This window comes from Diadema antillarum, unplaced genomic scaffold (assembly GCF_040938485.1).
Source record: "Diadema antillarum isolate AM-2024a unplaced genomic scaffold, OU_Dant_1.0 scf00000092, whole genome shotgun sequence".
Taxonomy (NCBI): domain Eukaryota; kingdom Metazoa; phylum Echinodermata; class Echinoidea; order Diadematoida; family Diadematidae; genus Diadema; species Diadema antillarum.
In genome coordinates this window covers 560,350-574,679 of record NW_027270981.1, presented here as the reverse complement: position 1 = coordinate 574,679, position 14,330 = coordinate 560,350, and the positions used below count along the sequence as shown (strand labels likewise).

General features: G+C 38.6%; 1 protein-coding gene across 1 annotated transcript in view; it reads right to left on the bottom strand.

The window, feature by feature from the left end:
* LOC139718281 (minichromosome maintenance domain-containing protein 2-like) overlaps window positions 1–5,515 on the bottom strand; it is a 34,030-nt gene extending 28,515 nt beyond the window's left edge. The window contains exon 1 of the mRNA XM_071629764.1: window positions 5,428–5,515. The gene's annotated coding sequence lies outside the window, so the exon portion shown is untranslated. The remainder of the gene's footprint in view (window positions 1–5,427) is intronic.
* Between the last annotated feature and the right edge of the window lie 8,815 nt (window positions 5,516–14,330).

The following is a 14,330-nucleotide window of genomic DNA, read 5'->3' as shown; positions in this document are numbered from 1 at the left end:
AACTACTAACCCGAATACAATTGTGTCAAGGCTATCTGCCTAATTGTACATCTAATAAAACTAAACTAACTAACACACCAGCCAATCTTCCATCCACCAATGAGAGAAAAAATATATATTTGGCAACAGTTGTCTGTAAATACTGCTGGGGCAAAATTATTGAATAAAATATCACTAGGGAAATAACATGATGAAATACAAGGCAACATAACAAATAACCTAGAGGCCGGATGCAGATAAACAGTCTGCAGATCAGAATATGTAAACATAATCAAATATCACACAAATAGTTGTGCAAAAATCACATATCTATCAAATGTTTTTGCTCTAGTTTTGAACTCAAAGAACAATCCAAGAACTGGAATACATGTATAAAAATGGAGCATCCTCACATCAGAAAATGTGAAACATACAATAATAAGATACAAAGAGAGGCCCATGAGAATGGTTCTTCAAAAAGGGCTGATCAACATGTCCACAGAGAAAAATAAGTACATTATACATGCTGTTTAAACACTAGTACATAATTTATCAATGTGCTGGTGGTGGATACATAAACCAACTACTGTATGATTGTATTTATAGTACATGAGTAAAGAGATAATTTATATCCATGATTACACTTGAGACTGAGAAATAAATAACCATACAATGTATGTAATAGTCATACACGCCCTTTAAAACTGTAGATATTCAGGGAATAAAAATCCAAAAGGATGCCCTTTATCAGATACAAACCCATACATTGGAAAAACATGCACCAGGTAATATCAGTGGCATACACGATACATGCATTAAAACAGAATCATAAATCAAAGTCAGGTGGATGAGTGATGACATGGGAACAAATTGATCCATATTACAAAACCAGGAGTCCACAACAATATTAAAAAACACACACACATTTAAACAAAACATGCAAGTACAGCATTGAGAATGTAACTTAAAACTACAGGAAGGGTAAAATCACCCCACAAATGTCAACTACCCAGGAGTAAAGGGGGACAAGGGAGGTTGGGATGGTTCTGCTAGACTCCACTCAAGGGTGCTGAGGGATGGGAAACTCGAACATGGATGGGTGGTAACTGTCCGTGGTAGCAAAACTATCGGTGCCACAGGCAGGTGCATGGAGATCATCGGATTGGCGCTCGGGGGCCATCGCACAGAAGAAGACGCATACACCCCGGGTTCCATATGGGGCACAGGGGACAGGACCTCCTCCACTGAAGGAAGATGGTGGGCGAGGGCCACAGGTTCAGGGGGGCATGTACTCCGGGTGAGGCTGCTGTCACGGTAGGTGGGGCCGACACCGTCCGGGGGTGGATGGAGATGAGACAGATCTATGGCTGTCGACGTCAAGATCGGCGATTTGGTCAGTGTCATCATCGGCATTACTGTAGGGACTCACAGCAGGTCTCGCAGTTGTCGGATCACCAGGAGGTTCACCAGCGGAATAGCCACTGCTATCAGGGAAGGCATGCTGATTTGCATGCATGACATCTGCTCGACTGACGGTGCTGCGATGTTGATTGGTGAGTCGGTGAAGTCCTGGGTGCAAGGCAGAAGGAATGTCAGCCTGGTTCGCGAGTCCACGGCAACCGCTATCAGGGGCAGACACATCCAAGCTTTCGGATTGGTTGCGGTACTCACTGTGTGATACGTGTACACTGACCAGTGAACGACGGGACTGGGCTTGGTCATAGGCGGACCAGAATAAGGCGAAGGGTCAAATGGCGGGAAGACGGTAGCGGGAAATCCCAAGCTCTTCACACTTGGAGTACGACCAGAGCTATGCTCAGTGGGGGGATAACCAGGCTCATCAGAGCTAAGCATAGTGGGCAGAAAACCAGAGGTACATCTAAGCTCAGTTCGAGAAGAGCAAGAGCTAGGCTCAGTCTGGGGTGTAGCTGTAGAATCAACGTCATAACCATTATCCATAGACATACTGACCAACTGAGAACTGATTACCAAACGCCCCAGGTTGCACTCACCGTTGTAGTCATACTCTGATAGAGTTTCCCGTGGAAGTACTGACCTAACTGAATGAGTGGAAGTACTTGGACAACCCTGTTCATTGTCTTCAATAGCCTTGCTATGTCCCTGCCTTACTGCATGCGACATATTCACTGAATAACCAGTTCCGAGTTCATGCTCCAACACCTTCTCATCACCTTCACACACAAGCTTATGTGCATGTTCACTCTCGTTCTCTTTTCCCATTTCATAGGGAATCTTACTCACATTCTCATCATGTGGGGGATTAGTGTTATGTTCATGTTCAGACCCATTTACATTGTTGTGAAACATATTGATAAACAGAGACTAATTCACATAATCTTTGCACACGACAGGGTTGTTAGTGTCTTCAAATGCAGGTTCATATAGGTTGCTCTCATCATCCTCACACACAGTCATAACCTTATGCCTATCATCTTCATATACAGCGTGTACCGCGTTCCTGTCAGGGGCACGTTCACATTCAACCTCTCCCTCACGGGCACAAGGGGACTCACGGTCACTGACACCAATTGTGGTGGGTATGATTGTATGAGAACACACAACCATTGGAAAACGAGATCATACGCCTGGAAGGCCATACACAGATGTCGTTTTGCTCCATAAAGGCAGCACTAGCCACAACAAAATCTATACCGGTACCTAGATCTACCTCTTCATGGTGGGCACTCATCATGTCATCAGAGACGACGAAACCATCGAACCATAATGCAACATCACCATGCAGTAACTTGAAAGAAGTGAGGCCTATGATAGCAGACTGGGGTATGGGGAATGACAAATCAGGGTCAATGTAATCCTCGTAACCATAGTCGTCAATGGAAACGTCCAAACCAAAATTGTCGGCAGTCGACTCACTCACCATGTTTATGGTGGACCCACTTCAAAGTTCAACCGTCAAGTGCAAAGACTGGTCAGAATATCCCTGAAGAACGGCAGGGAAACGAGGAACATTGTGGTCAATGTGGCGTGTCACAATTCGATCCGAAACGGTATTGCCAGCCGGGCACCAGTGCTTTGGTACCTCCGGCGCATTGGGGGCGGAAGCGCATCGCTGCTGGGATGCTGCGCTGCCCCGGTTGGGCTCGGCCACGGCCGCGCATCTCTTCGTTGATGCTGCGAGCATTGCAGTGCGTATGGCTGCGTACGACTCTAAACTCCAAACTGTGTATCCCTTACCTAGATTATCACACCAATTTTCTGGTGAACGCCTAACCCCAATATATCGGGCGGGATCTACCTTTTTCTGGATTTCATGTAGCGTTAATTGATGGTCCGTGGATTTGAACCGACGCTGCCACCACGCCAGTAATTAAAAGGCAAAACATTAGACGATCTGAGTAAGGTGTTTAGGTGTTTATTGGCCGTGACCGAATCAACAGGCAAAACGCACGAACATGTGTACAGAACATAATAACAGTATGGAACGCCGTCTGTTACAGTATTATGGAACAGGTAAAACAATACAACTCATACTGGCGTTGCTTATTTTTAAGGGGAGGGGGAATAATATTCTCTCTCAGAAAAATATGAAATATGAAAATTATCAGGCTAGATAAAATAAACCAGTATTAAATCATGCAACATAAGAGGTATGATAACAATAATGATATTTATTAAAGAGAAAACTCCTGTTCTCGTCCATTGAGCAGGAAGACTAATGAAAGGGTGCCGAGCTCACAAATACGGCTAGACAAAATAATTAGGGGCTAATGTGAGCAGTACAGGCAAAATATGCATCTAATAGACGTACTGAGTGAGAGTAGCATGCGTGTATTCAGTGTGTGATTGCTCTGACATCCAGCCATGTTCACAACATTTGTGGGTTTTTTTTTAATGTCAATCAGCTGCACAAAGACGTTTCCTATCATTGCCAGAGATAAAACAGTATTCAGAAATTCGTGCAATCATGATATATTGTGAAGATACTAAAAAGGTGTACAAATACCCCTACATACATTGTACCCTGCCTTAAACAACCAGATGTGTCATTTAAAGTCAGAACTATTCCACACAGTTATTGTTCATAATGCATTTGCATAATCTGTACAGTAGACTGAAAGAGATGGATGGCACATAACCCTGTACTGTAACCAGTAGGGCCCTATCACTTCGTATTTAAGCCAGTGCGGTTAGGTGGCACCTAGTAGATCTGCAGAGTCTAATGCTGTGCAGAGGAAATTGACAGATTGAGTCAATCAAGATCAGGTGTTAATGATGCATTCAAGGTTTGAGTATAAGATTGAATATTGGAGTCAACAGGGAGCCTGTGCATTTGATCCTAGCAGCATCTGCTTCAGAGGCAAAATAACAAACAGTAAGGAAAAGCAATTACATATGAGGACCACAAACAAGAAAAATCATGGGAAGGCTAGGGACACAGCACAAAGAAAACAAAAGGGAAGGGTTAGAAGTCAAGGGCAGGAAGCCCAACAAGTAAGGGAGGAGGATTAAGGGAGGGTGGACAACCGGTAGGCAGAGATGTGTTGGTGATGATCCCAAGGATCATGGGGGCAATTAGACCGATGGTATCTGTCTCAATATGGTGGGCTTCTTATCTGACGATGGGACATGTATAGTATGGTCAGCCCGCCCCATTACCCCCATTTAAATGGGGGCTGACTATACAACATGTTCCAACGTCAGATAAGAAACCAAACATGCGTGAAGAGACAGATACCATCGGTCTAAAGCGAAAGGGGCAACCTGCTGTTATGGATAAAGAAGAATAAGGAAGCATCATTAAACAAGATGAGAAACAACAGAGCAGATCGAGGGATAACAAATAGAAAACTGAGATACAAAACTTCATGTGGGTAATAACTAATACACTGTATGTATTCAAGCAAGTAATATAGACTCAATACAGTCTATACTCAGCAAGTTACATTAGATATTATATCTTATCTGCATCAGTATCTTTATTTTTCAATAGGCCCTATTCCCTAACCTGGGGTCCAGGCCTAAAAATCCTTAACCCCTGTAAGGCTGTGGTGCTGCTGGGCGCTGTTTAAACTCGGGTTGGGGTCGGTCGCTGGTGCGGTTAGGTAATCCTATGTGAATCGAAGACGAAGTGGTTATGCATTATGTACAAACCAACTTCTTTTTTTTTCCACACATCACATGTTGATGTCAGCACGCAGTTGTTAGTTAGTCTAACTAGACCTAGTAGACTAGTTAGAGATTATAACAAGCACTCAAGCCATCATCAATCAGCCAGGCCACGATAGGCCATATCGACCGGGAGACCAGCGCTGAGCTGCGCGAGAGTACTGTAGTATCTGCTGAGTTCACCTGCCGCGCCCGCGGGCCGATTAATAGTCTGCTCGAAGAAGTTACAGTGTATAAACTGTTAAGTCTATCTTGTTTTCAAGGACATGCGCAAAGTATCAGTACAGACTGCATACTAACCTTTAGCAGATGGGATGTGCTTCCTCAGTAATTGTTCTTTCCACTGTACCTTTAATAGAAGACGTTTCTTTGTCCCCAAATGTCCTTCAGCTGTGCTAATAAACACTCGGACTGTCTCGGTTTTACATACAGAAATCCAAATGATACAGGCAGCAGGTAAACGTAAACTCGGAGCAGATTGGTAACAAACGTTGAGGGCAGCAAAGTAAACACACTCAAAAGCCATGAAAGTGACGAGTGTCTGCTCTGCTAGTGCTGCCCTACTTTGACAAAAGGAAGCAAGTGACATTTTCATGGATATTGACCTTTTTTATTGATTTGGTATATTTGAGGAATGCTCCTTTTGCCTGAAAAATCCAAAAGTTACAATTTTGGCCCATTTTTGAGATATTCGGTGGCAAAAGGAAGCAAGTGCACAAAATTGCATGAAAAAAACTTGGCAAAAGGAAGCAATATACAACCTCATGATATGAATGTCACTTGCTTCCCTTTGCCCAATCATTTATATTTACATATAATTTAAAATACTTTAGCAAAAGGGAGCAAGTAAGATCCTTATGATAAATTATGATTGTCACATGCTTCCATTTGCCAATTTTAGATGTTTGTTACAACTATGATATTTTGGCAAAAGGAAGCAAGTATAACATTATCATGATAGATCCTATGATTGTCATTTGTTTCTGTGGGATTATCAAAATTCTTCAAATTGTCATAAATGCATCACCATATGATTTGCACGAATACCGACATTTTTTTCTCATCACAAATATTCATGTTAAAGGGCCTACCCAAAAAACACATTTTCTTCTTTTGTAGTATTTGTTCTCGATGTCACTTGCTTCTTTTTGCCAAAGTAGGGAAGAGTACATTGTAAATATACAACTATGTACTACTAAGTAGTATGCATACGTTTTCGTAAAAAACAACAACAAACAAACAAACAAACAAACAAAACAAAACAAACAAAAATCAATAAAAAATACCAGCCTGTATAAGCACTCATTCATAGTTGACGAGGGAGATTCCCTTTTCAAAACACACCTCATCTGGGTTCCTGACACGCTTTCGTCTTCTTCTTTGACTGTAGGCCAATTGATGTTACACAGTGGAAAATATTATTCGAACTATAGGGCTCATTTGTGTGCTATTGTAACCTATTGTGCCTGTAGGTGCTAATGAATAAAATGACCTTTTTTTGCAAGAATTAAACAGTGGCAACATTGAAGAGGCTACCCTGGGTAAATAAGACCATATTTTTATTCTTGTAATTGTTATTATTATTATTATTATCATTATTATTATTATTATTATTATTATCATTATTATTATTATTATTATTATTATCATTATTATTATTGTTGTTGTTGCTTTTGTTATTATTGTTATTAATATCATTAAAATCGTTATATGTTATTGCGATTTATATAATCCTCTACTCACTGACAAATAAGTAGGCAGAATACTAGTAGTAGAATACCACAACTATGGTACTTTATACTTGCTTCTTCACTTTCGCTAAGTCTGATTTTTGTTATCAGGGTTCTGTACCATCGAGCGACTTTAGTCTATATCTATTAGAGTCACTATAAAGGGTGCACGTCAAGAACCAGACATCCAAGAGTGAAATAGGGAGTCGCACAACTGCTCACAAGTCATGCGGCCCATGAGTTATCTGCCTCTCACGAGCTCGACGCTGAGTTAAAAGGCCCCACAAACTTGACCGCATCAAGTAAAATAGGCCCACGAGCTGCAAACGGTCACGACTACGAGTCTCTATCACCGTCTATACCTTATTGTTCTGCCTATGGTGTCTACAGCTCGTAAGCCTGATTTAATTGATCAGTGGCGGATCCAAGGAGGACCGCAACCGGCGCACGCCCCCCCCTTTATTTTTTGTTGAAACAAAAGAAATAAAAAGAAAAAAATGGGGGGAGGGGTGCGTACGCCCCCCCCCCCCTTTAATTTTGTAAACGCGCCTCCTCTTTACGGAATTCCTGGATCCGCCCCTGTTGATGTCTATAGCTCGTGGGCTGTATGACTCGTGGGTTGTATGACACCTGGGTGTATGACTCATGGACCCTTATTTTCAATGTGTAACTCGTGGGTGGTATGACTTGTGGGTTGTATCACCGCTAAATGTAATATCAACGCTGAATATAATATCGACCCTAAATGTAATACACCTTAACCCCAAATGTAATACATTTTAACGCTAAATGTAATAATCGAGTCAACCCTAAATGTAATACATTTTAATCCTAGATGTAATAACAACCCTAAATGTAATATCGACCCTAAATATACATCTTAACCCTAAATGTAATATCGACCCTAAATGTAATACACCTTAACCCTAAATGTAACAACAACCCTAAATGTAATATCGACCCTAAATGTAATATCGACCCTAAATCTAATACATCCTAACGCTAGATGTAATATCGACCCTAAATGTAATATATCTTAACGCTTGATGTAATAACAACCCTAAATATAATACATTTTAACGCTAAATGTAATAACAATCCTAAATAATTCATGTCAACCCCATTAAATGTAATGCATTTTAACGCTTAATGTAATTACGATCCTAAGTGTAATATATCTTAACGCTTGATGTAATAACAACCCTAAATATAATACATTTTAACGCTAAATGTAATAACAATCCTAAATGTAATTCATGTCAACCCTATTAAATGTAATAACAATCCTAAATGTAATTCATGTCAACCCTATTAAATGTAATAACAATCCTAAATGTAATTCATGTCAACCCTATTAAATGTAATACATTTTAACGCTTAATGTAATTACGACCCTAAATTTAATACACCTCATTATAGGGAGTGTAACCAACGCAGAATATCGTGCAAAAGGTCAGAGGGTAGGGGATATGACGCAACCTTCTATAGCATTCAAGAGCAGCAAATAAAACATAGTTGCTTAGATTTGTTTTTGTTGTTTACCCAAGTAAAAATCACACAGTCTTGTTAGTTCCTTTGTTTGCTGCAAAGTTAATTAGGTCCATGTGACACAGTTTTTAAATCTATTACCTTTATCATACAATCACACAAACATTTTGTTCGGACTTCGCTCAAAGTCTTGCAAAGAATATTTGCCCATTGTTTTCTTTTTTAACTTAACTGTAAACAATCATGAACACTGAATGAAGATTGAAATACAAACTATTTGTGTGATTGTATGATAAAGGTAATAGATCTAAAACTATGTCACATGGACCTAATTAACTTTGCAGCAAACATAGGAACTAATAAGACTAACAAAAACATTAACATTAACATATTGTTGATCGAATTATTTATTAATGACATTCCTGATCGAATCTGATACCGATGAAGTTACATTGATCCTGCAAGATAATTTACATTCTATATATAGATGGTATAAGAAATAATGAATTATGTATTAATTTAGATAAGACAAAGGTAATGTTATTAAGTCCGCGATGCTCTGAAAGTTTGAAGATCTTCCTTGATGGGAAAAGGATTGAGCAGGTTCGTATTATTTTGTTAGGTATTTGCGTTTGATGATTGATAACCATTTTCTGTGGGAAGAGCTCATACAAAATCTTGCCAAATCTATCTCTGAGAAATTACTTATGTTACGTAAAATGAACCAATTATGGGATATAAGTTCACAGAAACGTATGTATCATGCGGTCATTCAACCGTGTATTGATCACTCCTGTTCATTCTGGGGAAATTGCTCTGTTGAAAATCTAAATGTTCTTTATCGTTTACAAAAGAGGACAGTACTTATGAGTCATTACATCGAATTTTGATTACGAAACTGTTAATGGGAATGATAAATGAAGATGTTGAAAGTACAAACATTTGAAAACAGAAGGAATTATAATTATTATTTTCGTTAATTTTGTTATCATCATTATTATTATCATTATCATTATTGTTATTATTATTATTATTATTATTATTATTATTATTACTACTACTACTACTACTATTATTATAATTATCATAAGTTTGGTCAAAGTTCATGTTTAAAATGCGTCCATGGACTCCCCCCCCCCCCCCCCCACACACACACACACCGACTGTGCAATGATATTGAGATGGCTTTTGACAGGCATAGTTTAACACAAGAGCAGCTTTTAAAGCACTGTAAAAGAAAATGTATACTTTCACTGATTTCTCTCTAAGCCCCCTCTGTCAGCAATATGTTTCATATGTGTGTGTGTGTGTGTGTGTGTGTGTGTGTGTGTGTGCATTGGGAAGGTTTTTATGGCATCATACTGTTTTTTTTTTTAAATTTATTTTGGGTTTTTTCGCTACAATGTGCCTTCCGGTAGCAACCTGAATCATGTGAAATCAGTGATTACCTTAGCTTGTCATCTATAGTGTCTACGTGCATCAAATCATGGGTAATGGGAGTGACTGTTTGCCATTTATCCATGACCTCTGGGGTGAATATTTTGTCGACTCTGAACTACTTTCGCTTTTCTGTCATTGAGGGCTTGTGAACGGAATTTCTTGTTCGAAGAGTTTTTCAACGTGTACTGTAATTGTTTGATTGTCCATGTGTCCTGTTTTATTAATAGCTGTTTTAAATGCAACTATTTTCAAATACATTGATTTTTCTTTTTTTAATTTCAACACATGGTTAAAGGCAATACCAATTTGCCAATTTCAACTTGGCGGCTTGATCCTTTAAAATTTGGCTTTTTTAATATATATATATTTTTTTTTTCAACTTATGAAACATGATTGTACAGGACCTTGATACGAAACAGCATTCACTTGCTGATCCTTTATTCTGTCAAAATAATATGAAATAAATGATTGAATAAATAAATGTTAGGAAAATAAACGTGTTAATCTTGATATTCACGTTAGCTTTGATCAATTGACAAAATGTTATTAAAAACACCATTAGGCAAAGGAAAAAAATTCACATTTCCCAATGGCATTATTATACAAGTTATAATTTAGATGAGATGGCAATGATATGTCATGGCCACGCAAGTCTCCTACTGAATTGCACACAAATCTTAGTGCAACCAATTTAAGCCTGTTTAATGAATTCCGATGTAGATAAACTTCCATTTTCACATCAAATTATTGTCCACTTGACATAATATAGATTATGACTTCGTAAATGAGGTGGAGGTGATAGTTGTTGAATTATATACTTTCAAGCACAAACCAACAGGAAACAGGTGTGACGCTATAGCCGTGTACAATTTGCATTCTCATGATGTTGTTATAATATACGAATGTATAGGCATCAGTGTTTTGCGAACTGATGCTAGACTTCAAATTCCGATTTATTATTTTTTTTGTCGGAATTGGAGGTATAATTTAAGTTCCGTTGGATTGCCTTCATTACTCTTGATTCCTATACAGCGGTCAATTTCAAAACAGATTTGGATTTTTAGTTAAAAGGGATTTGAATATGTTTGTGTGCCAGCGATTACCGAAGATATCTTTCCAGACGAGTAATTCATATACACTAATAGATCATTTATTTTATACATTAGATACTACGAACTGTAGGAAAACTAGGGTTTAATTTAATCTCGGGGTATTAGACAGCGATATCGGCCCGTCATTCTAAGTACGTTTCTGGCATTCTATACATTTATAATTTCAGGGCGAAACATCCTCCCTAGTTCTGCAATCCTGGGTGGTGTTTTTTTTTAAATACATTTCGTATGAAGTATCTAAGAGTGATATAATGACGGAGTATGCAACAAAATATGTATATCCCCGGACACTGCCGCGGAAAGCCAAACACATACTCTGATATCGTTGTGTGGGACACACATACACAACACACACACACACACACACACATCTGAAACACCTTTTTATGATACTTTTTTTATTTCGAATTTCGTTCGATATCGCCATCGTGTTCACAGTGAAACGACAACAATGATTTCCTGTATAGATTCATACAAATGTGCAAAAAGACTAAAATTATACAATTGTCTACAAATTGTATTCAGCAGTGTTACAATACAAAACTAGACAGAAGTCTTACAATACAAAATTCACCTTGAACAACTTGATCAAACTAAAAAAACTTCTGGTTAATCGCACAAAAAGACAAATTAAAGGACATCTGATCATGATATAACGAAATCCTGCAATATATCTCATAAAGCATACTGCAATATTGATCGAAGAAAATCCATGTTTTTTTCAACATTAAAATCATACCCTATGCCCCCTTATATTCATTTTTCATTTAAAAACAGGGCACAGTTTTATGAATGGTGTCAGCCCTGTCGAATATGATTACTATATAATACAACGCAGTTGTCTATTTTCTCTCCTGTAGCAACTAAATGAGGAGGAGTTTTAGTGATAAGGGTTTAAGTTATCGTATCATCAACGAGAGAGATATCATTTCATTTTATTTGGTACTCAACATCCACGAGTCATAGCGCCTACGAGTCATACAACCCATGAGTCATACAGGCCACGAGTTATACAGCCCACGAGTCATACAGCTAACGAGCGCGGCATTAATCAAACAAGGCTCGTGAGTTATACAGTCCATACACATCAAGGGGCTACATTAATAATGTACACAGTGTCGGTCTCGTGGGCCCATTTTGCCTATAGTGTCTGACGCGTGGGCCTTGTTTGCCTAGTGTCGAGTTCATGGGCCTTATTTGCCTATAGTGTCGAGTTAATAAATGTGCTTTACATTTGCCAAGAGTCGAGGAGGTGGGCCTTTTTTTATTTCATTTTTTTTTTTTTGCCTAGTGTCGAGGGCTGTACCATGAGTCGTCGCGTCGGCGGGCTCGTGGGATGACACTTGGGGCTCTAGGGGTTTAACTCTATCATAAAACACCATGGCGTCCAAGTCGTGCATGAAGGTCACGTCGCGAACTTGAATGCTGCGAGCCCTCACGGAATACCCCCGAGCACCCCCCCCCCCTTTCCCATACCAGTGCCTCATATAAGTGCATAGTGCTCATGATCGTGTACCAAATAAAATGAAACGATTGATGATGTTCCTAATCAAATAGGATAAATATTTCATACCTTTAATACAGAAACTCCTCCACACTAAGTTGCTATAACGATAAAGTGGAAAAAAATAACGGTGTTATAATCATCAACATCATTATCAATCATTTGAGAATCACATATTCTGCATCAAAAAGGAAAACCTGTAATGTTTGTAGACACGGACTGCCATTGCTGAACCAAGCTATATATTAAACCGAGATATAACGCTGTGCTCTCGGTAAAGATTTTGGCAAGGAATCTAAGAAGTAAATCAACGCTCTTGGAACAGCAAGTTTAACTTCGTACTCTGAATTATCAATGAATATATAATAATAGTAGATGCATTCACACTAGAAATGAGATATATTCAGACAGAAAGCGGAGTCAATTTATTACCACGTTAAATTTTGTATACCGGCTGATGCATTAAGCCGGTAAAATGAGTTTGCGAAGAAATTCGAGATAAGGATTTATGTATTCTGGCAATCGCTGATCCATATACTACTTGCACAAATTACGACAGTTATGGTCAAGGGCCTATACTGAGTCAAGACTGGGTCGTGCCTCACAGAAAAACTTTGTAAATTCATTGAATGTCAAAAGAAGTATGCTTATAAACTGTATGGAAACTTTAAATGAATTTTCATCTGCATATGTAAATTCGTTAGAGGGTTTGAATATTCAAGAATGACATAGAATTTTTATTGACTGAAATGTTAAATTTGTATTGACAACCGGATGTCTCATGAACATTTTATGAGAAGTAGTTTGAAAGTCGTATATATTTTTTGTCTCTTCCTTGCACCCCATGCCTGTATGTCTTTAAATTCGGGATTTCCGCATGTCTATGTCTTAAATTAAAGCCATAAAGGTTTCACAAGAAATTATGTCATGAAAGTCACGGCCTACAATAATATTCATTGTATATCTATTCACAGTACTTTCCTGAATTGCAATATTGGATTGATTTTGTACAATTACGTATGCGAGTATCTAAATGTTTTAGTGTGGTTCCATTTTAGTTGAAAAATAAGATTGATTGAAATCAAATGATTTTAAAAAAATGAAATGAAATGAAATGAAACGAAACAAACAACAGCTCATATATTCACTCTACTCTATCCCCTGTGCACTGTTTAATATTTTTGGTAAGAGAAAAGCGCAGAGTTTGAAGCGAGCTTTTAAGCAAAAAAAAAACAAAAAAAAACAAAAAGAAAACAAAAACGAAAAAGGAATGGATGGGAGACGGAACAACAATATGTGTCGATAGCTGTAACAAGTGTGGTCGGGATTATACAGAAATTATTTCGTATTTAGCAAAATTTCTGGTAGGGAGAAAATTGGAACACAAGTGATAATATGCGATGTAATTAGCATAACCTATGCCCCACAATCAACAATATCTACCCACCGGCTATAAAGTCGCTCGCAGTTACAGTGTATAAAAGTGACGGGCGAGATTCTTCACAAACAAATCAAGGAGACTCCTCCACTGCATACTTCCGTCGAAGTTCCTCGTCAATTGTAGTATTGTAGATTGTTTTTCGTTTTCCTTTATGCTGAGATTGCGATGGCATTTGTGCGAAGAATCCTGTTCGCTGTATTTTGGCTTTGCTTGGTTTTCGTCAGTCATGTGGCGGCTCACAAGTTGACGGTGTACAACGAAGCATTTTGGCGGAACTTTGGTGAAACTTCTCCAGCGTACGACGCGCAGATCGATGGGGAAGAAAGCGACAGCGAGTATTTCTTTGAAAACGATCATAGTGACTGGGAAAGACTCTATCGCCAATATGAATCTCCTCTAGAGGATGGTTTGGCTGATGTTAGCAGCGCAAAGCAATACCACATGACAGACGACCTAGGTAAGCATTAATATTGCGTCAAGTACAATTA